The sequence below is a fragment of the Notamacropus eugenii genome, chromosome 1 (assembly GCF_028372415.1).
Source record: "Notamacropus eugenii isolate mMacEug1 chromosome 1, mMacEug1.pri_v2, whole genome shotgun sequence".
NCBI lineage: Eukaryota > Metazoa > Chordata > Mammalia > Diprotodontia > Macropodidae > Notamacropus > Notamacropus eugenii.
In genome coordinates this window covers 73,387,093-73,408,497 of record NC_092872.1, presented here as the reverse complement: position 1 = coordinate 73,408,497, position 21,405 = coordinate 73,387,093, and the positions used below count along the sequence as shown (strand labels likewise).

Here is a 21,405-nt window from a genome sequence, read left to right as displayed (position 1 = left end):
TACCTCCTGACTATTGAAGTCAATATAGGTGTGATCTCTATTATATACTGGTTCATTTGCAAATAAATGTGGACAAATTTTCCCCAGAAACTGGGAAATAAATTTAATATATTTTCGTTTTTTTGTTGTTGTAGGTTATAAGAGTAGATTCTTTAAAAGGAAGTAGAGGTTTGTTTTATACCAAAATTTTTACCACCAAATATGATACAGGTCAGATTCTATTGACTTTTGTGGCAAACTGAAGTCCTCTCACCTAATTTGAAATCTCAATAAACAGTTCCTTCTCAATCTTATCATGGAGGTCCAGGGATCTATCACATAATATCATTGTTAAGTTATTAAGGCTTTGATGTAAAGTACAATTTCATAGCCTTTCAAAATTCAAGCTGGAAGGTACTTAAGAAGGTATCTACTCCAAATTACAACTGAAATGACATAGCCAATATGATACACCCAACAAGTAGACATTTAGCCTGCGTTGGGAGTCAATGATCTTGTTCAGTTACTTTTGTCTTATCTTCATGATCCCATTTTAGGGTTTTCTTGGCAAATATGCTGGAGTGGCTTGCCATTTCCTTCTCTAACCCCTTTTATGGATGAAGAACTAAGTCAAACAGGATTAAGTGACTTGTCCAGGGTGACACAACTATAAGTGTCTGAGGACAGTTTTCAATTCATAATGATGAGTCTTCTTGATTTCAAGTCCAGTGGTCTATCTTACACCTGGTTGTAATACCATAAAGGACCTATATTACACCTGGTTGTAATACCTTAAGAGACACTGAACTATCCTTTATAGGAGGTATTCAAACGAAACTGGATAATCACTTGTTGGATATATTGCAGAATCAGGTAGATGCTGTAGTGGATGCTGGAACTGTAGTCATAAAGACTTGAGTTCAAATGTGGTCTCAGACACTGGCTGTATGACCCTGGGCAAAGTCACTAAATCTCTTTCTACCTTAGTTTCCTCAGTTGTAGAATTGGGATATAATAGCACCTGCCTCCTAGGGTTATGAAGACCAAAGGAGATATTTGGTTTTCAAAAATTAATTTAGTTTTCAACACTTGTTTTTGTAATATTTTCAGTTCTAAACTTACCCCCTCCTTCCCTTTTCCCCTCCCCAAGACAGCATTCAATTTGATATAGGCTGTGCATGTATTATCATAGTAAACACATTTCCACATTTGTCATGTTGTGAAAGAAGAATCAGAATAAAAGGGGAAAAAAACCACAAGAAAGGAAAAAAGCAAAAAATAACAAAAGAAAGAGAAAATTGTATGCTATAATCTGATTCAGACTCCATATTTCTTTCTCTGCATGTGGATATCATTTTCCTTCATGAGTCTTCTGGAATTTCTTATATCATTGCATTGCTCAGAAGACCTAAGTCTATCAAAGTCAGTCATTGTACAATTTTGCTGTTACTGCATACAGTGTTGTATCAGTAAGCACCCCAACATACACAAGGAGGCCTGCTGTCACAGGTTCTTTGATCTGCTTCTCTGAAAGGAAAGGCAACTTTTGAGGGGTTAACAATCACTTTAATTAAGCACATATATCATTTAGTTGGTTTAGGGGGGACAGTCAGCACCTTGAACTTCAGAGAAAATACAGAGAAATGAAAGATCAATGAGACATGGCTTCTTCTGTCTGACCAAAATCAATACATACATCACAATTCAACAGACAGGTGCAACTCTCTGACCATAGTTACCAGAGGGAAGCACCAACAGCTGGGTTTTCAAAGCTGGGGGGGTTGCTTAGTGGCTTCCTAGACTCTGATCTGGCACACAAACCTATTTCCAAAAACTAAACCCCTAAATAAAACTCCACTGTAGAGTACTTATGCACTTTTTAGAGCCAGAAGGCATCACATCCCTAGAGAACCAGTGCCTCATTAACAAAAGGTGTGGGCCTTCCTACAAATCTTCCCAGGCCCAACCATGGATGGGAAAGATCCTCCTTAATCACCTCATTCAGAGGCATTGTACTTCCTGGTATAAACAAAAACAGCAAAAGATCCTACTTTGCTTGCCCACACAGATGTTCTCCTGATTCTCCTCACTTCACTCATCATCTGTTCATATAAGTCTTTCCAGGTTTTTCTGAAGTCTACTTGCTCACCATTTCTTAAAGAACACTAGTATTTCATTACATTCATATTCTACAATTTGTTCAGCCATTTCTCAATTGATGGGCAAAGGAGATGTTTGTAAAGTGCTTAGTACAGTGCCTGACACTTAGTAGGTGCTTTATGAATGCTTGTTTCCTTCTTAAAGGGATTCTTTTTCAGGTATAGTTTGGACTAAATTGCTTCAGAGTTCCCTTCTGACTAAGATTTTCTGATTCTTAATGTAAATGTTTTAGGTATGCTAACGTTTGTATTAAGTGAAGTAGCTTAACAGGCTGCTGTCAAAATCCCAAAAGCTGTGAACCTTGATATGTGAACTAACAGTGGGGATGGATGAAGAGATAAAGGGAGTTTTAGATGAAATAACTCAGACAGCACAATGAATTGATATAGGCTGGAGGGCTTCACAAGCATGCTTTAGTTGACTCAAGACCAGTCAGCATGAAAAACCTTGAAAGAAAGGAGCTGCTGCTTAGGGGAATTTTTCCAGGAAGATAGACAGAGTCTGGGGAAGTATACCTTAATCAAGAATTTTGAGTGTGCCAGGGGAGAAGAGGACAACAAAATTAGGGTTCAGGAGTCTAAAACGAGCAGCAGTTATATCCTGAGACCAGGGACTGCTCAGTCCAAAAAATTCAGGGATAGAGGAGGTAGCTTAGAAGCTTAGTAATAAAATTTAGAGTTAACAACCTGTAAGAACCTGATTGATGTTTTAAACCATGTCAAGCTAGTTTAATTAATCAATTAATCCATGCAGAAAATGATTACTAAGCACTCTTCACATATAAGGCACTATGTTATGTGCTGAGGGGGCATCCAAAGATGAACAAGACATGAACCCTGGCCTCAAAGACTTTATGATTAAGTAGGCAAGATAAAACATGTACTTTTGCTATAGAGTGTGTTAAGTGCATATTACAGTCTTGAAGAAAATTCAATGAGAATCCTCAGGAAAGAGGATTATTTCTCTTTGGAGAAGTCAGGAAAGTACTCATGGGGCAGGGCCCATTTTGGCTGAGTCTTCCTGGATGGAATAGGACAATCTAACCATAAGAAGTAGAACAAGTAAAGACATACAGTCAGAAAAGTATAAGATGTATTAGTCAATGTTCAGTAGTTCAGTCTGGCTTGCTGAAGAGTAATGATGTAGAAAAAAATTTCAAAGGGAAGGTTGAGGCCAGGCCATGGAGGATCTTAATGACCAAGCAAAGGACTCTTGTAGGTACCAGAGAGCCAGCGAATGTTTTTGAGAAGGAGAATATGTGACCCATGCTATGCATTAGGAAGATTAATCAAGCAGCAACATGTGAAGGAAGAGATGGGAAATGAACACTGCTATCATGGAAGGGATGAAGTTTCAGAAAAATAAACTATCATTTTGAAGTAGCATAAACCTCCTGAGTCTGTGCAGATTTAGATGGTTTGAAACCTCAACATCATCCACAACCACTGCCATGTTTTGGCCCTTTGGTATTCCATATTCTCAAGAAACTTTGCTTTCCAACCTAGTTCATACTCTGATTTACTCCTCTGCTAATGAGATTTTGAATTCCTCCTTTTCCTTCCCTATGAAGGGGTTTCCTCATAATAACACATGCTTCTGAGAAACAACAGATCACTGAATGTCCTCAGATTTGCAACACAGGGTCCTCCTTTGTCCTCTCCCTTCCTCCACTCCATTTTCTTGTCTTCTCTTCCTTTCCCTTTTCCTTCCCTCTCCACCTTCCTCACTTCTCCTCCCCTCCTTTCCTCTTTTCCAGACATTCAGCTCTGCATCTGTTTCAATATACTGAGAGGAAACCTTAGGGCATGTTGCTGCAGCGCCATTAATCTGTGGAGACAGGAAGACAGTATCTGTTGTCAATAACCGTAATGGTGGCACTAGCCTCTATCTGACTCTGAGGTTGCCTATAGGAAATAAATAAAGCAGGGATAGACTGCTTTGGTTAATATTTTTCTCTTCTTTGTGACTGGCATGTGTGTGACTGTGTACACATATGAATTTGCATATACATATTTATTTTTCCAAAAGCTTACAAGGTGTAGTCATCAAGTTACAGAGCATGAGAATTTTGTCTTAAGATAAAGGCAGTATTAGTAGTTTATAACCATATTAGTGACCGTAGCCTCTATCCTACTTTGAGGTTGCCCATAGGAAAAACATTTTAAAAAACCTATAGAATTTCTGGCTATGTTTTTTTCTGTACATATGTAAGCATAATTTTGATAACCTTTGAAGTCCCTTTTACACACACACACACACACACACACACACACATACACATACACACACACGCACACACAAAGTTACCAGCCCGCTGAGCAGTAAATAACATTGCCTTCCTGAATATGGTTATGTACCCCAAGGCTTCTTTGTCCTATGGTAAAATATTTTTGAATATCCCTGGAATGAATGAACTCATATAATACTGAAGATCCATCAAAAGATCATAGTTTTTGGAAGAGAAACTCCAGATTCCTTGTATGAATAAATGATGTTTCATTATGGTTGGTGGTAATTGTGGGTATGATGGTATGTTGCTGTGGAAACACATTAAATGTACTTTTAGGATTGTAGACCTCTAAATGATTCATTGTTGAGTGGGAGGTGAGCATGATAATCAGTTTGAGTAGAATTTTTAAAATGTGAAGGAAACAGAGCAGTTAGCAATGCAATCTTTGGAATTTGCTGTGAAGGTACAGGAAGGTCAAACTTACAATGGTACAAATGAGCATATGTTGGGAGGGTGGCATGGTTGAACCAGGATTCACTGATTTTAATTCTTTCATGAGAAGTAAAGTTCAGAGAATTTAGTCTGTATCAAACAGGAAACCAGTAGAACTTTTCAAATATTCCTTTGACTGCTGGACTCAGAGAAGTTACAAGACTTGCCCATGGTTATACAGCTGGCAAATGTCAGCAGGAGAATTTGAATGTGTCCTCCACAATCTATCTCCAGCCTGCCTGTCTAGGAGATTAAAATATATTTACTGTCATGTACTCTATTTTCAAGCTAAACTGACCTATTTTTTGTTTCTCTTATATGACATGTCATTTTCTGTCTTGATACCTTTGTGTAAGCTGCCTCCTATGCCTATGAGACTCTGCCTGCTCATCTTCATGTCTTGGAATCCCTAGGTCCCATCAAGGCTTGGTTCAAGTGTTGTCTCCTTTGTGAGCCCTTTCTTGACACATTCAGTTGCTAATAATACTGTTCTATCCCATCCCTTTGTACATGATTTGTTTTTACTTATTTGTGAACCTAATTTACTACCCCATCCCCCACCATAGACTTCCTGATGACAACCATTACGGGTTGGTACATAGGTGATTAACAGATATTTTTGATTGACTGGACATTGCATTTTAAGAATAAATTCATAGTGTTCCTCAAAAGGACATTACCTCATCTTATCTATTATCTGAAAATCAGCTGGAAATACAGAAGGGGCAGTTGTTTTTAGAATCCCCTTCTCCCTTTGGTTCCTCCATGTTAATTTCCATTTGTTTTTCTTGCTAAATAAAGAATTTACCTGAGAGTCATTAAAGAGATTGTAAAAGTAAGGTCAATACTGAGAACCATATCTTAGGCTATCATTTGGTTAGGACAATGGAATTTTCCCTTCAGAATTCTCATCCTTTTCAGCTCCTGAGTAGTGGAGGCTGCCTGGAAGATGCTAAACTGCCTTTCTTCCACATGAGGGCATCAGAGCTCTAACAAGCTCTAGAATTCACCCAGCTAAGTAATTCTACTTCATGAGTCCCAGTTTGAGACAATAGGAGTCATTTACACGCTTCATACATCTTTTATTTTACAGGAAGGGGCATTTGGCTTCCTTTCTTTAAGAAAAAAAACCCCAAAGAATCAGACATATTTGTGTCCCTGCTTCTACCCTATCCTCTTTAAAAAAAAGTAAAACAAAACAAGAGAGCTGTTTTTACATGAAATGGTGGATAATTAATTTCTGATAGATGCTAAATCATATTTAGAATATTTAGTTAGTAGCCTTGTGAGAGCCCATTCCCATATTTATAGGAATGAGTTTCAAATAAAAATAAATTCTATTTGAAAAAAAAAACTTGCCTAGCAGTTGGTTTCTATGTTTTTTATAATTCATAGACTTCTTTTCATAGCTTAGGACAGCTACTTTCCAGAAAAGAACTGGCATTGAGCATTAGCCTTGTGTGATACTAAATCGTACACTATCTGGGAGAGAGCTGTTCAAAGTAACGATGTAGATAAAACTAATATAGATAGATTCCTAGTGACTAGTGTGCTCTGTCTTGTAGCTCAAAATGGTTTTTTTTTCTCTCCCTAGAATGAAAGGCAATGGAAGCCCACAAAACAGCAGTCTGGGAAGATGAAGGTGAGAAAGGTGTCCCTGCCTTTAGAGCAGGGCATCCAAATGCCCAGGATCCCTTTTGTCTCAACATCCCTGTCTGGGTCTTTGGCATCTATCTCTAGCACTATCACTATGAACACTTTGTCTTACTTTCCAGGGGGACCCTGGGTGTTTCAGGCAACAAACTTTTTTTCCCATGGAACCCTTGCTATCCACTCTGTCTTTGTGTAAAGAACCTCACTGGAAGCTGGAACCCCTGTGCATCTCACTGACTCTCCCTCCCCTCCCTTAGGAGGTTCTCATAGCCTCCACTGGCTAATCTCTAAAATGGAGATAATAGTTGTGTTTATCTCTCTAATGGAGTGATCCTTACAGGGGAAATGCTTTGCAAATGGGAAAGTACTATATAAATTTATTATTATATTATTATTGTTATTATTGGAAGCATGTACTGACATAGATCATCTGGAGCTCTGAGCATCCCTCAGATATCATGTAATCCTTTCTCTGCATTCACTGATGTTCATGATAACCATGCCCTACTCTCATATTATAAGAAGACTTTTTTCCTCCTTTCCAACCTTGTTCTCTTAAGAACCAATTTTTCCCCAGAAGACCAATTTACTACTTCAGGCAGAGTATGTTTATATTTTTTTATTGGATTTTGGAATGGGGTAGAAGTGAAATAAGATTCACTAATTTTACTTCATTCATGAAGAGTAAAGTTCAAAAGTTTGTGATGGATCTCACATCCAACAAGACGTATATACAGGTGCCTGCTATCTAGCATAATATCTACCACAATATCATGTACTTTTGACTGTTATTGCTAGATAATTTTGAGCAAGTAATTAACCTTTTGGATACTCTGTTTTGATGCCAGGTGTAGGACTGTTTAACAATAAAAAGAGAGTTGTCAATAAAATAGAAATTGTGGAGACTTCTGAATGTCCATCACCACCAGTTCAGGTCATTCATTAGAGGAGGAGTAGTATTGAGATTGAATAGATGTTGTTGGCAGTTAATAAGCTTAATGATGTCTTGCTGTTGATTCCTTACTCTTTAATTGTTGACCTGTTATTTGGGGGCTCAATCCTTGATTTAGCCTCCTGAAGTGTTGTGTTTTCCTTTGTGATTAGTCTCTGATGTGCTGAATGGGACAAGCTCCTTGTCATACTTGATCTCTGGCTTTGTTGATTTCTGGCTATTTGGACCTGAGGTTTGTTGCACTGATAACTTCATAACTATTCCTCTTTGGTCCCACTGATAGGTTTTTACTTCTTTCCCCTCATGCTCCAAAAGACTCTACTATCATGGAGGGCAGCTAGCATCTATCCACTATCCCACACCTTTGGCTGGACTGAATTGGATAGGACACTGAGTAAAAAAAAGAAAAGCTCTTCTGTGTTCACAAGGTCATTGGTCACTTTAGCCTTCACACACACACACACACACACACACACACACATTTAGTTATTTATATCTCTTTTTAGCTTTCATATATATGTATATGTGTGTGCATATGTATTTCATCATTTATGTATCTTCTCTATAACAGGCACTGTTCTAGGTGCAAATACAGAGAATGAAACAAATTCTACTCTCAAGGAGATTGAAAGTCAAAGTATATCATTATTAGTTTAAGCAAAAACAGGGCTCATCAGCATCTTGAACAAGGAACTAAGAAGGCTCAATTTCTACATTAGTAGAGATTAAGTCTCCTTGGAGACTTATATGACTTTTCAGTCATATTTGACTAAAATACTTTTCAATTACAGTAATGGAAGATGCCTCTGTCAATGGGGACATAGCCTTGTCCATTTCCTTTAAATGATTGTGATTCCTTTTGATTCTTCTTTATTAATCTTCTTTTTCTTCCTTTGTTAAAAAAAATCTTTAAATCCCTTTCCCTTTTACCTCTACTTCATTTTCCCTATGTATTTCAGCATTGTGGAGTTTTTTGTTTTTATCAAACTTTCCTTTTTAAAAGAATAGTATCTTGAACATGGACAGGAGAGTTCCACTGCATCTAGAATTTTGTGTCTAGTTCTGCACAGTCTACTTTCTGGAAGACATTGATAAGCTGGAAAATGACCAGAGAAAGACATCCGGACTGAAGAAATACCTCACAGTCATGCCACATGATGACCGGTTGAAGGAACTAAAAATATTTATCCTGGAGAAGATTTAGGGAGGACAGAATACCTGTCTTCAAGAGGTTCCTTAAGTTTAGGTCTAATCATGCCTCTCCCCTCCCCTTGTGAACTCTAATTATTTCCCTGGCTTCTGAAAACAACAACAACAACTCCCTTTTAGGCTTCTAAAGGCCTTCATAATCTGGCTCTACTCCATCTTTCTAGTCGCATTATGCATTTTTCTTTTTTCCTATTCTATACAGTCCAGCAAAACTGGTCTCTCAACTCCATGCCTTTACATTTGCGATACTCCATGCCTACAATTCATTCTCTCCTCTGGTTTTCCTCATGGAATTCTTCATTTCCTTCAAGTTTCAAGTATCCCCTACTAAACAGTCTTTTCTAATCCTGGAACTACTAATATCTTCCCTCCCTGCTACCTTGTATCTATTTTGAATTTATTCTGTCTATATTTACATATGTGCATGTTGCCTCCTCGGCTAGAATGTAACATCTAGATGGGCAGTACAATGGATAGAGTGTTGAGTCTGGAGTCAGGAAGACTCATCTTTGTGAGTTCAAATCTGGCCTTAGACACTTAGTAATTGTATGACCCCAGGAATGTCACTTAACTCTGTTTGTCTCACTTTCTGATCTGTGAAATGAGCTGGAAAAGGAAATGGCAAACCACTCCAGTATCTGTGCCAAGAAAACCCCAAATGGGGTCATGAAGAGTCAGAAATAGGAACGGGCACTTTTCATTTATCCCCCATGTTTTGTGTATCATCTGGCACTGAGAAGGTGTTTATTAAATAGATATTGATTGGTTGGTGGGTTAATTCAAGTATTTGAAGGGCTGTCATATAGTAGGGGAATAAGTGTGTCTTCTTTGTTTTTTTCTCATCCAGAGAATGGAAACAATGAAAATAATGGAAAAGAAGCAGTTTTGGACTCCGTATAAGGGTGGGTGGTGTACCTTGTACCTTTCCAATGTGAAACATAAGCGTCTTTTAAAAGCTGAATGTGCTGTCTTGTAGGTAGTGAGTCCCTCATCTTTGAGGTCTTTTAGCAAAGGTGAAATCACACATCAGCAATGCTTTCAAGAGTTATCAGTTAGATACAGTTTCACCTGGGAAGACTTATCAACTGATGCAAAGTGAAGTAAACAGAACCAGGAGAACACTGTACAGAGAAAGAGCAGTATTACACAATGATCCACAGTAAGATGACTTAGCTATTCTCAGCAATGCAGTGACCAAGACAGTTCTGAAAGACTTAGGATGAAAATAGGCATCCACCTCCAGAGAAAGAGCTGATGGAATCTTAATGCAAATGGAAGCATACTTTTCTTTTTTTTAACTTTTTTCTTTCTTTGTGGTCTCTTTTTTTGTAACATGGCTAATATGAAAATATATTTTGCATGACTGTGCATGCATAACCTGTATCAAATTGCTTGCCTTCTAAAGGAGAGGGAAGGGCAGGGAGGGAGGGGACAATTTGAGACTCAAATTAAAAAAAAAAGAATAGTAAAATTGGTTTTACATGTAATTGGAAAAAATATAAAAATTTTCAAAAAAGTTTTTGAATTAGAATTTGAATTAGAAACTAGCTGGTCTCTAAGGTTCCTCTCAACTCTGAGAATCTATGATTTTTTTATGATTTAAAAATTTTTGAAAAATTCATGCTCTGTTCATAAATAATCTTGAATAATGACTAATGTACTTTTTATGGCTGAGAAACTTCCACTCTTTAGTACCTCAAGGGGAAAATATTTAGCTTACATACTATCACCTGCTTTTCTCACTTCTCTCTTCCTCCTCCGCCTCATTCTGTTTTCTGTGAGTGGGTGAGAGTTGCTGCCCAAATCTCTTAGCAGTTTATTTTCCTAAAGGAGTTCATGGAACTGAATTGCTTTAAAAAAAAGTGGGAAAACAATCTCAGCAGCCAAAAATCTAAGTGGTCCTCAATGCTACCAGCTGTTTTCTCTTGAGTTTCCCCATTGACTCTTTAGCTGGCTTAAGCTCCTGAGTGCTTTGCCCTGCCAGTAAACTAGGCTTCCAGGAGACCAAGTTTATAAACTATGATCCTTTCCCGGTGAAAGATAACAAAGCCATCAAGATGGCTGCTTTCCAGAGTCCTGGGTCTTTGGTGACTAGGTTCATTATATTGCTGGACTCCTAGCCTTGGACCACCTCTCCTCTGGCTAACCCAAGTAATTGAGAGAGTTCATTAGATAACTCAAACAGAGCCTGTTCACTTTTGAATTACTGGAAAACTTTGGATATACAGTTGAATTATTGGAATATTTGCCTTAATTCTTTGTTTTGGTCCATCACTGAATGCTTAGCTTATTTCCTTTCTGTCTTGTAACTCCAGTGTTTGGCACATAATTGGAACTGACTGAGTAGTTGTTAAATTGAGTAGAATTCAAAATGTAGGTTAAATTTTCTGCTCCTTGGTGTTGTTCTCTATGCATTGAACTGGTATCTTAATGTCTAGCTCATTTTAATGGAGCAAGTAACCCAATAAAATTCAATTACTTTCAATGAACTTTAAGTGCCTACTGTGTATAAAGCACTGTGATTGGGACTAGGAATAAGAGGATAAAAATGAATCATTTGTGTCATCTAAGAAGCATACATTTTACTGGAGTTAGGGAGGCAGATGGACCTACAGAGACGTAAAAGCTAATAAATTAATAGGACTATGGCTACTCCTTCAATTAAACATTTATTTCTACCTTACTTTGGGCTCTAACATTTATTAATTTTTCTTTATATTTTGGCCTTTTAATGACATTGACCTCCTTCCTTCTTACCTTCACCTTCCCTATCCTTTCCACCTTCCCCTTCTTTCTTTCCCCCTTTCTCTCCTCCCCCCTCTCTCTCCATCCCATTCCCCTTTCCCTACCCCATCCTTTTCCCCATCTTATTCCACTTTCCCTTCTTTTTCTCCTTCCCTTCCCCTTCCCCTTCCCCTATGAAGTTTAGACTCTATGACGGGAGTCAACATATTCACATACAAGGTGTCCCAAAAGTCTGAGTGGGATTTTAAGCTTTCATAATCTAAAATGGAACTACAACTTTTGGGATACCTTGTATATACATAAACACATACATATAATACAAGATAATTTGGATTGTGGGAAGTACTAACATTTGGAGGGGGCAGAAATAGGAATCTTTATGTAGCAAGTGGTGCTTGAACTGAGCTTCATGGCAAACAAAGGATTTTAAGTGTGAAGGTAAGGAAGGAATATATTTGAAGCATGAAGAACAGCCAGCATAAAGACAAAGAAAAAAGGTAAAGTGTGAAAAACATAAAAATAGCAAGAAGGTCAGTTTGACTGAGGGGACTTAATGACTAATATGCCTGGAAAGATGGGTTTGGTCCCAGTTGTAAAAGGTTTTAATGCCAGAGTGATTAGTTTATATTGATGTCAGGGGTAGTTGGGTTTCATTGGAATTTTAAATGAGAAACAGCCCCTGCCCTCAGAGAACTCACATTGGGATGGAGGATGCAATAAATATTCCAATAATCAAATACAAAATTAGTGATCACTACCAACTGTGTGAGGGTGAGGGAAAGGTTTCCCTGGAATAAGTAGTGTCTTGAATTAAACCTTAAAGGCAGCTAAATATTCAAAGAGGAGGAAAAGAGGAAGTGTGATATATGGCAATGGGATTTGTAATGTTGAGTTTGTGAAATATCTAGTAGTCCCATGTACATGGACTGCAGACTTTATGAGGGAAATAATATAAAACCAAAGCTTGGGAAGGGGTGCGTAGTAGTTTCATAGGTAGAAGACTATGGTGTTGGGACTCTTTGTGCCAGGCTGAAGAGTTTGCCAAGAAACATAATGGAGCCATCAAAGATTTTTGAAAGAGGAGACTGGAATTATCATATCTCACCTATATTATTTTGGTAGCCTTGTGAAGGAGTAATTCTGGGGAAAAGACAGTAGAGGCACAGAGGCCAATTAAGAGACTCTTATACCAGTCCATTGAGAGATGATTAGGGTCTGAAATGGGGTAGTGACTGTTTGGGTCGAGAGAAGGAGGTGATTTATCTCCACATGTTGTGGAGGTAAAATCAACAAGATGAGGCAATTGATTGGATATGAAGAGGCTTGAGAAAGAAAACAGATATAACAGATTGAAAGAAGGAGTTGGACTAGATAATGTGTATCTTTGGTTCTTTAAGTTCTATCGACTTTGTGAATAAAACCAATATTATGTCCTTTGAAGTTCTTAGAATGATATTAAAACATAAAGAAACCCTGATTAACCAACAATGAAGAAAGTATTTTCATATTATCCCAGTGAGTTTTTTGGGGGGAGTGAGGAATGAGGTGAAGAGATGAGAATGTATATGTATGTGTGATGGTGGATACAGAGAAATATACATACATACATTCATATAGGCATACCTATATGATACATACACACATGTGTATAAAGCTAAAGAGCAAGGCTGGATTTGGGGTTTTACTGACATAGGGGACTCCCTGGAGAAGAAACTACCCCTCCCATAGCAGGTTAGCAGCTTCTTTTCAAATAATTGTCTTAGAGAGTTGGCTACAGCACAGAAAGGGTAAAGTGACTACCCAAAGCCCTATAGTCAGTATTGAGGAGAGACAGAATTTGAATCCAGGTTTTCCTGATTCCAAGAAAAGCCCTCTCTCCTCTCCACTATGGTGTCTCTCCACACACATATATATTTCTCTATAGATACATATGCATATACATGTATACACACACAAAGTTTATATTAGAGTTAGAAAAAACCTGGATTCAAGACCCATTTCTGACACAATGTCACCTATCTGCATGGGTGGCTATGGTAATTTCCTCTTCAGGAGTGCTTTATACCAGTGAAACTACAGATCCATTCCCTACTCCTACCCCCCCGTACCTTTGCATGTTTTCCTTCATATGTGTATATACAAATATACATGTATACATGCAACCCTGTATGGATGACACTCTTGGCTAAATTGTCCAACCTTGTCTAATAGCAATCTTATGAAGTCATAATTTTATAGCAAGGGTAGTAGGTATTTTCTAACAGATAATAATAATAATATCAGTAGTAAGATATGATATTGAGTTGACTTCTGCCTGGCCATACTGTATTCCTTTATTGAGCAGAATATGGCATATTGCTCAAGGACTACCCTGTTAACCATCTGCTGGAATACTGACTTTTCTCTTTTGCGGCCATGGAAACACCCATAGTAATGGGGCAAGGGAGACTGGTCATAGGGATAGGTAAGGTTACAAAGATACAGGTGAGGCAACAGGTCTGTTCCTTGCAGACACACATTCACTGGTTTTACTAGCTTTATGAAATGTGGAGATAAAGAATGTGAACATTGTTTATAACAGTAAAGATATGACAGGAAAACTGCCCTAAAGGAACACATGGGATACAAACTAGGTTAACTTTGGGTAGCACAAATTATAATAAAGTTACAATACTATAAATTATTATGTGGGAAGCCAAAGCCATCTTTGGAGAGGGAAATAGCAGTGTTAATTAAATAGTATTTTTCTACATAAGGAATAATTGAGTCTTTGATTGGAACCAAACAATTCTTGTTCTTTGCTGTTCATAAACCAAAGAGAATGGATTTTTTATATAGAGCAGTAACTGTACACAGCACTTCACAACAGAGGAAATATATTGAATACAAATCCAGATCCCTGACTGTTTCCTTGCTTGACTGTAGGTTACTAGTGTTTAGAAAAGGATAGTGCCACCGAAGAAATTTACGAAAAGGATTTATTCAAGCCTCTTTGGGCAGAACTTATAAATGCGGGAAACTGAACATCAATAAATGTATGTACCCCAAAAATGGCCTTGAAAGAATGCCATGTTTATACATGAGAGTCATGAAATCAAGGAAACTTACAATTAAGGGTGAAATGTACTACATATCATCCAACCCCTAAGGAGACATCCTTTTAAAAACTTCCTCAATATACCCTGTTGTCTATAAAGTGTGGAAGGATGGAAGAACTGTTTCATTTTTAATTGATGGAGGATGAAAATAGAGCAACCTTCCCAAAAAGAACTTTTTCCCTTGTCAATTTTAATAAAATTTTTGGGAAATACATGTATGCAAACCAGCCAGTTGCTCTCTCTATGACTGGCAGAATAAACATGGCTCTTTTACTTTTAACTTGTTGTCTCCATTTAAATAGATGAGTTTTAACGTTCCATTTCTCATCGAAGATCTTCATTCCTAACTAACAAATAAGACATTCGCTAAATGTGATAAAGACTGAGGTGCTTAAATGTTTTACCTCCGGGGAAAGGAGGTGGACATGATAACTGCCAACCCCAGCTGACACTTGCAAAGTGACTCAGGGCTCCACTGTGGTAACCACCTCTTGATTTATTTGTTTTCCAACCATCCAAAGTCTTCCTTTATTCCATCTGACTAATTATGTACTTAATTTGGAAGTGGAAAAGGGCAACAGATAGAGAAAAAAAATATGTGTGATAGCTTCTCTCACCTACTAACTTTACTCACCTATATGCAGAGGTTGAATATAGAAACAGAATCCCAAGAATTATGCCAGAAACCAGAAATAAAAGTTTCCATTTTGGGTATCAAGTTCAGATATTGACCCAGAACATTTAAGAGTATAAGGATAGAATGAAATTTTTCACACACACACCCACACACACTCATATACATACACACATATATACACACACATATGTACATATATACATATATATATTACAAATAGTTTTTTTAGAATCATAGACTTAGAGCTGGAAAATACCTTAAAAATCCATCTAGTCTAACCCCTTCATTTTATAGATTAAGGTGAACCAAAGTCAACGGTTTAAGTGATTTGTCCAGGGCTGCACAGTTTCACTGTCAGAGGCAGGATTTGGACCCTAGACTCTCTGTCGCCAAGTCTAGCACTTTATCCACCAAGCATTGGAATCATAGTGAAGTGCTTCCTATGTTCTTTCTTCATATGCTGGGACCAAAATAAGCCTTTGTTATTAATAGAAATTTACAAATAATTGGCTTTAAAATCTTCATAAAATAATTTGCTATCCTTTGAATCTCATAAGAATAAAGAAGGGAAACAAGAAAAGAAGAAGATGTAGAAAACATTCTCTTTGTGCCTCTCTTAGGCTGCCTCCAGAAGCTTAAAGAGGTATGTAGATTTCTCTTTTTTTTTTTCAGTTGAGTAGTTGATATTCTGTATCGAAGAGGGTAGATGTTTCACCCAAATCAATATCACGTTTTGGACATAAGGATAACATAATGGAAAGAATGTGATACTTGAAACTCAAAGTCCTGGGTTTAAATCCTGACTCTGTGGTTTGACTCTGGATGAGGCAATTCAGGTTTCTGGACCTCAGTTTTCTCATCTGTAAAATGAAGACCATGAAATGAATGATCTCAAGGGTTGCTTTATGGCTTCTTCTTCCCACCAGAGAGATTCTGTGTTTCAATGGTAGGTGAACATAACATTTGTTATTGATCCAATCAGTGGTTTCTATTGAGACCCATTTATTTTTATGGTGAAGTCAGTTTTCACCACTTCAGAACATCTCTGATATTCTGATTTGTGATCTCATCAATGTAGGTATTCTCTTTGATAAGATAATTCATAATCAATCCACAATCTCTCATCCTTTGTGCCTCTTGTTTGGGCCTTCCACAGTGAACAAGGTTTTCTACAATCAACTTGTCCAAAGCTTTCTTTAAGATTTCTTGGAATTAGGTAGATGTTCATATAGGTTTTTCCATCATTTATCCCTTGTTCTTAACACTTAAATGACTCTCTTTCCCCCTCTCCTCCCTCCTCCATTTTCAATCACAATGTCTCTCTGATGACATACATCGTTGATACCCTTTCCTTGGTACAATTTTTTGTTATCAATGTGTTGTGACCAACTCACATCCACTATTTTCTTTTCCATTATTTTGGAGGTAATATTCAACTTTAATTTTTTGGAGATTGTCATTCCTATGATTCAAAATCATATAGTATCACCTGAAAAATATTGATTTTAAAAATCTGTTCCCCCATGAAACAAGAATTTTTACCATATGTTTTATTTGGTTGTTGTTGATACTGCCAACCTCCCTGGAAAGGGATAAAGGATATAGGAACTCAAAAACAGATATTATGGCAGTGCTTCTCAAAACTTCGAATTGTGTAGAACCTATACTTGCAATTATATGTGCATACCTTGTATGGAATTTGCATTTGCAATTGCTTTGTGCATATATCTCCCTGATCACTTAACTGTTGTTGCTCATTTAGTCATATGCAACTTTTCATGACTCCATTTAGGGTTTTCTTGGCAAAGATAATAGAGGGATTTTCCACTTCCTTCTCCAGTGGATTAAGTCAAACAGAGATTAAGTGACTTGCTCAGGATCACACAGCTAGTGAGTATCAGAGGTTGGATTTGAACTCAAGTCTTCCTGACTGCAGTCCCAGCAACTTATGCACTGAGCCACCAAACTGCCTCTTTTAAAGTATACTGTGATTCCTCCAAACAAAGAATAATACTGTGGTGGGCAGGGAAACAATTTTTTTTTGAGAACCATTGCAGTATGGAAAGGAAAAGGTAACCATAAATTAGAACATCCACTTAGAACTTCTAAGTGAAAAATTATTAATTCTACTTGTCCTCTTCCTACATGTCTATTCCTTTTACTCTGCCCAGGGTAGTGAAAAACAAAATTAGACCGCAATAAAAATTCATTCACACGGACTTAAATATTAATTGCGACAAATGATTGTACTGTCGATTGTTAAGTCCAAATGTGGCTTTGTCTTCATCTCTCATATGTGTTTTACTCCTCCATAAAAATGGAGATAATTGGTTATGAGGGCTTTGTGTGTGTTGCGGAAATTCCTTGTGTGACTCTGAGATATGCCTGGCTAAGACCTCTACTAAAATATGCTGCTGAGGAATAAGATTAAAATGTAACTGAAAAATGTTTAATAAAATAAATCAAATTATAATAGAATAAAGATAATGTTAATATGTGGTTTTCTAATTCAAAATGCAACTAGTAGGGATCCTTCCATACAGCTACATGGCCATCTCCTGTCGGGCTTGTCACCAAGGCTTTAGGATATTCCTTTCTCATCCACAAGTCAAAGTAACATTATTTTCGCTCAACCATATTTTTAAATAATTTGTTATTTCTTTGGGATGTAAATTCAGAGAAGTACAGGATTCATAGTTCAAAGAATCCTGGCAAACATTCCACTTCCTCATTTTGAATAAGAGGAGCTAAGGCCCAAGAGAATTGAAATGAGCAGCCTAAGGGACTCCAGATAGGACATAGCTTTGCAAAAACCTGAATGCAGATTCATTCCAAATCCAGTCCTCTTTCAGCTACACTTTACTACTACTAATGATCTGATTAGAGGAACCTAGAAGATTAGAGACTTTTACACAGTTAGTACAGTATTTTGCATCCTAGTAAATACTAAATTACAAACATCATTTATTCATTTACTTATCTGGTGTAAGTTTAAGAAAGATTATCTATATTGCCATGGACAGGAATTTTAAGTCCCCTTCAACCACAGCAAGCGGGACCCTCCTTAGCAATTTTCCTAGCCTCATGTGCTAAGAGACTGTTTACCCCTTTGGCTGATCCCAGTATTTTCTGGGGAAATGGGTCTTTCACGGTTAACAAGGGGAGAAGGAGAGCATTTACCTATCATGCCACCATCTTGGCCCCCAGAAGTTCAAGTAGGTGACTTACAGACATTTAATCTGCACGTTAATAGTCTCAGGAGCAGCAGCTGCAGATACCTGGGGCTCCACGGGTCTCACCTGCTTGGTTCTGCTGGACTCCTGCAGATAGATTCTGCGATGCGGCCACTGCCTCAGAGTGCCTGGGGCTTCCTGGTCAGCACTGCCACATGCGTGACATGCTGGCATATCCTGTGCACTGTGTGCTCCTCCAACCTCGTGCAATGGATCCTTCCCATCAACCTTCCAGTCTGTCCTGGGTTGTGAATATGCCACAGTCTGTCTCCTGTTGGATTCTGCTCCTCCAAAATCCGGTCAGATTCTCTTTTTTTAGAGGTACCTGAAGGAGCTCATCTAAGAGCTTAGGTGAGCAGTTGCTCTCACTCACTATCTTGACTGATTGCCAATGTTTTGATATGTTAAATATCCCTTCAAAAAGCATTTTTCTCTTTCCATTTATCTTTCCATCCTTTTTTCCCCTATGGTGATGCAGGAGAAAAGGAAAGGGAAGGAAGTAGAATCAGGCATTATTTAGAGGAAAATCTATTGAATAAAAAGCTTTTGATAAAAGAGCAGACTTTCTTTTTATTAGCCTCTTCCATTCTTCTCTTCCATTCCCCCTAATATTTCCAGAAATTGTGTCAAAATTTGGTTTGGGACTCTTCCAAAGAAGTTTTGTCACAATGACAATTTGACAAGTTTTTGCCATTACTCTGAGACAGTTTTGGGCCATGAGGATTACTTAAGACTTACACTTTTTCTCAAAAAACAAAACAAAACAAAACATATTTCCTCATTAGTCATGTTGTGAAAGAACAGAAAATCAGAACAAAAGAGAAAAACCACAAGAAAGAAGAAACAAAAGAAATGAAAATAGTATGTTTTGATCTGCATTCAGACTCCATAGTTCTTGCTCTGGATGTGGTTAGCATTTTCCATCACAAGTTTTTTAAATTATGTTGGATCATTGCATTACTGAGAAGAGTTAAGTCTATCGTAGTTAATCGCAGTGCGATGTTGCTGTGTACAGTGTTTTCCTGGTTCTGCTCACTTCCCTCAGCATCAGTTCATGTAATTCTTTCTAGGTTTTTTTTTTTTTAAATCCACCTGCTCATCATTTCTTATGGAGTGATAGTTTTCCATTGCATTCATATACCACAATTTGTTCAGCCATTGCCTAGTTGATGGACATTCTCTCAAGACATATTTTTGTAAAGGTATCTTTTTATAGTATTGAGTTAGGTGCATCTTCTAAAAAAACCTCATAAATGACAAGAGTGATATAGCAGAATCCTATAGTCAGACTTCTCTCTTCTAAGGGAATAAATATTGCGTCCACTTTACAGGCATTCTGTGTTGCAATGAGAAAGATATGCTAGGCACATCACTAGGCACTTGGTAGATGGACTGAGTGCTGGTCCTAGAGTCAAGAAGATCTGAATTTAAATTTGGCCTCAGTTACTTATTAGCTGTGGTGCTCTGTGAGGATAAAATGAGCAATTCATTTCATCTCTCTATGCCTCAGTTTCCTCAACTGTAAAATGGAGAATGTAATAGCAAAACTTCCTAGTGTTTTTGTGAGGATCAAATGTGATAATATCCATCAATAAACATTTATTAATTATTATAATTATTACTATGGTCTAAGCCTTGGGGATGCAAAAAGAGGCAGAAGATAGTCCCTGACTTTAAGGAGTTTACAATCTAATGGAGGAGAAAACAGACAAGCAAATATATGGCAAAGATTTATACCTTATGCTTAGGAAATAATCAACAGAGAGAAGGCACTGGAATTTAGAGGGCTGGGGAAGGCTTCCTGTAGAAGGTGAGGTTTAAAATGAGTCTGAAAGGAAGCCAGGGAGGTCAGTAGTTGGAGCAGAGGAAGGGAATGCTCAGAGCCAAGAGAGTGTGTCTTGTTTACTGAACAGCCAGGAGGCTAGTGTCACCAGAGGAAGAGGTATCAGGGAGTAAGGTGTGAGAATATTGGAAAGGTAGAAGGGGGCAGGGTTATGAAGGAGTCAAACATTTTGCTTTTACTCCTGGAGGCAATAGAAAGCCACTGGAATAGGGGAATGACATGATGGGACCCCTGTTTTAGGAAAATCTTTCTAGTGGTTGAATTTTGAATCACTGGAACGGGGAGAGACTTGAAGCAGAAAGATCCAGTTGTAAGTTATTGCAATAATCCATGCACGAGATGATAACAGTCTGTACAATAGCGATAGGCGTGTTATAGAAGGGGGTATCTTCAATACATATTGCAAAGGTGAAATTGGCAGGCCTTGGCAAAAACTTGTATATGGGGGGAGTGGGGAAATAGTGAAGAATCTAGAATAATTCCTAGCCTGAGGGACTATTTCTAAAGGCTCCTTCCTTCCTTCCTTTCTTCCTTCCTTCCTTCCTTCCTTCCTTCCTTCCTTCCTTCCTTCCTTCCTCCCTCCCTCCCTCCCTCCCTCCCACCCAAGGAAGAGAGGTAGATTGGCAATATAATGGCTTTGAGAAATGCAAGTTAAGTCTATATCCACCAATGTGAACAACAAAAAAAAGATTTCTTCCTTCTTGAAAGTTGCTTTCCCCCCACCCCCAATTTCCTTGAAGACCATTACTTTCATCTAATCAACTTAAATTGAGTTTTAGTAAGAAGTGGACAAGATATGGTCAGCTAGAGTTATCAGTTGCTCAGTCCATCTATTTTTTAATGAATGCCCCACCCCATACCCCAAATAAAACCAGATATCAAATGGAAGTGGCCCAGGCATCAAGCAGGATTACCAGGGAGTCTCTGAAACCCAGGAAGCATGTCTTGGTATATCACATTAGGAAATCGGATTAGCTCTTTCCTGTTACTTTTAATCAAATCCTGGTTAGGTGAATTTTGATTATTTGAAAATAATTAGATTTCTCTGTTTAGCATATGCTTGGCCCTGGGTTGCTGGGGGCAGCTGGAAACTAAAGAAAATCCAGAGTCTGATTAGTGGGGGTGTGCTAGAATCAAGGCACCTCCTGTCTACAGTTTGAAGACGTACTGCAGG

General features: G+C 37.9%; 1 protein-coding gene across 5 annotated transcripts in view; it reads left to right on the top strand.

Annotated features, from left to right (window-relative positions):
• Positions 1 to 21,405, top strand: part of RASEF (RAS and EF-hand domain containing) — an 825,381-nt gene that overhangs the window by 351,339 nt on the left and 452,637 nt on the right. For all 5 annotated transcript variants that reach the window (XR_011966209.1, XR_011966208.1, XR_011966205.1 and 2 more), the window contains exon 18: positions 6,456 to 6,503. The gene's annotated coding sequence lies outside the window, so the exon portion shown is untranslated. The remainder of the gene's footprint in view (positions 1 to 6,455; positions 6,504 to 21,405) is intronic.